The following is a 2,500-nucleotide window of genomic DNA, read 5'->3' on the forward strand; positions in this document are numbered from 1 at the left end:
CGACCAGGGCTGTGCCCGACCAGGGCTGTAGGCCGCGTTGGGAGCGCGTTAGGGACGCAGGGCGCAGAACTCTGCCCGTTTCACCCCAGCATTTCGGGGAGAACAGGGAATTTGGCAAAGACAGTGGGAAGGATTTTTAAGGAGGAGAGTTCAGTGACAATATCTGAAACACAATAGTGCTGGTGATCTGGAGGCTGCCTTCTATGAGCCCCTTCTGTCGGGAGCAGCCTGCCATCATGCCCTGATAACCACAACACTAGTCCCAAGCCAGTGACCTCAGCAAATGCAAAAACATTCATACTTATAGTCTCCTGCATCTGATTCTTGCCATCATGTGAAACGTTGGCATTCCAATGTCTGTTGCACACACTTTGTTCATAGGTGTGCAATTTGAGTGCGTGCGCCTCATCACTGTCTTGGACAGAGCTCTGTCTCTAAGCTACACATGTGAAGCATTGGTGGTTCAGTGGTAGAATTCTCGCCTGCCGCGCGGGAGGCCCGGGTTCGATTCCCGGCCAATGCAAGGCTGTGTTCTTTTGACTTTGCTTTCTAAATCAAATATGGGAACTCAGTGGGGCATAAAATGGGAAACAGTGACCCCGATGTGATTTGAACACGCAACCTTCTGATCTGGAGTCAGACGCGCTACCGTTGCGCCACGAGGTCCTTGCATTTGGAGTCACATCAGCAAATGTTGTGAGCCTTTTCATTTTTGCCCACCTCCTTATATGCCTAGGGTTGTATTACAAGGTTTGGCTTTTTGTTTTCCATCCTATTGATGAAATTGAGTGCAGGTGCAGAGAGAACGCAGAGGATTGAAATGTTCAGGGAAAGGGTCTCACGCAGGAGCTCTAGACCAAAGGCACATTACTATGATTTATTAAAGTGCTTCATGCATGCAAAAGGAAACGTCCCTGGGTGGGCTTGAACCACCAACCTTTCGGTTAACAGCCGAACGCGCTAACCGATTGCGCCAAAGAGACTAGAGCCAAAAGCACATCTCCTGAGACTCAACATATATCTTTATGTGTGCGCGCCTGCCTTGAGCTTGTGTTATATAAGGCATCTTTATCCTACGCAGCATTTGCCATTTGCTTAGTGTCTTGTCACTGTTGGGTGTTATGATGCGCAGACTACTGTCTAATGGTGTTAGGGCCAGTATTACAACCAGTCCCAGTGTATGAGATACATGTATGACTTTTCTGTGGCCTTCTTAGCGTAGCTATCTGCTCCTCTGGTGGTGTTCTACCAGCCTGTCAGGCGTGTGTCTTGCCCATCCAATCTTCACTGTGGCATGTTAGACTTGTCTTCTCTGTGAGCGGAGTCTCCTTCCCAGAGCAGGTGCTTTCTCTGAACTCTTGCTTTGTAAGACTGCTGGGCAAGGCCCTCCCTAGCCCCTCACTCAGATAGATACATTTACCTGCAGAGCTCAGCTTTGGAGAAAGAGAGGAGGCAGAGAGCGCAAAGGGGAAGGCCCAAGGTGCACACCTTATTTTACATAAAAGCTCGGGCTCTTGGGAGGACAGGGACATGAGGGTTCTCAGGGAAAGCCATCACATTAGTATTGATGGCTGGACCTTGAAACACAACAATCCCGGAATGGCCAGGCACAAAATGCCTGTGCAATAGGCCTGACCATAGGCTTCTGGAGGTCTTGCTCTCCAGAGGCCCCAGTGGTCTAAGCCCGACCAGGGCTGTGCCCGACCAGGGCTGTAGGCCGCGTTGGGAGCGCGTTGGGAGCGCGTTAGGGACGCAGGGCGCAGAACTCTGCCCGTTTCACCCCAGCATTTCGGGGAGGACAGGGAATTTGGCAAAGACAGTGGGAAGGATTTTTAAGGAGGAGAGTTCAGTGACATGATCTGAAACACAATAGTGCTGGTGATCTGGAGGCTGCCTTCTATGAGCCACTTCTGTCGGGAGCAGCCTGCCATCATGCCCTGATAAGCACAACACTAGTCCCAAGCCAGTGACCTCAGCAAATGCAAAAACATTCATACTTATAGTCTCCTGCATCTGATTCTTGCCATCATGTGAAACGTTGGCATTCCAATGTCTGTTGCACACACTTTGTTCATAGGTGTGCAATTTGAGTGCGTGCGCCTCATCACTGTCTTGGACAGAGCTCTGTCTCTAAGCTACACATGTGAAGCATTGGTGGTTCAGTGGTAGAATTCTCGCCTGCCACGCGGGAGGCCCGGGTTCGATTCCCGGCCAATGCAAGGCTGTGTTCTTTTGACTTTGCTTTCTAAATCAAATATGGGAACTCAGTGGGGCATAAAATGGGAAACAGTGACCCCGACGTGATTTGAACACGCAACCTTCTGATCTGGAGTCAGACGCGCTACCGTTGCGCCACGAGGTCCTTGCTTTTGGAGTCACATCAGCAAATGTTGTGAGCCTTTTCATTTTTGCCCACCTCCTTATCTGCCTAGGGTTGTATTACAAGGTTTGGCTTTTTGTTTTCCATCCTATTGATGAAATTGAGTGCAGGTGCAGAGAG

At 50.1% G+C, this 2,500-nt stretch overlaps 5 non-coding genes across 5 annotated transcripts; 2 read left to right on the forward strand and 3 right to left on the reverse strand.

Annotated features, from left to right (window-relative positions):
* Nucleotides 1–452: 452 nt before the first annotated feature.
* TRNAG-GCC (transfer RNA glycine (anticodon GCC)) lies at nucleotides 453–523 on the forward strand. Its single transcript has one exon. It is a non-coding gene; the product is annotated as a tRNA-Gly (tRNA).
* Nucleotides 524–594: 71 nt separating this feature from the next.
* Nucleotides 595–666, reverse strand: TRNAW-CCA (transfer RNA tryptophan (anticodon CCA)). Its single transcript has one exon. It is a non-coding gene; the product is annotated as a tRNA-Trp (tRNA).
* A 243-nt stretch (nucleotides 667–909) lies between these two features.
* On the reverse strand, nucleotides 910–983 carry TRNAN-GUU (transfer RNA asparagine (anticodon GUU)). The gene has a single exon. It is a non-coding gene; the product is annotated as a tRNA-Asn (tRNA).
* Nucleotides 984–2,148: 1,165 nt separating this feature from the next.
* Nucleotides 2,149–2,219, forward strand: TRNAG-GCC (transfer RNA glycine (anticodon GCC)). Its single transcript has one exon. It is a non-coding gene; the product is annotated as a tRNA-Gly (tRNA).
* A 71-nt stretch (nucleotides 2,220–2,290) lies between these two features.
* TRNAW-CCA (transfer RNA tryptophan (anticodon CCA)) lies at nucleotides 2,291–2,362 on the reverse strand. Its single transcript has one exon. It is a non-coding gene; the product is annotated as a tRNA-Trp (tRNA).
* Nucleotides 2,363–2,500: the final 138 nt, after the last annotated feature.

Source organism: Triturus cristatus, chromosome 4_2 (assembly GCF_964204655.1).
Source record: "Triturus cristatus chromosome 4_2, aTriCri1.1, whole genome shotgun sequence".
In the NCBI taxonomy this organism is placed as follows: Eukaryota; Metazoa; Chordata; class Amphibia; order Caudata; family Salamandridae; genus Triturus; species Triturus cristatus.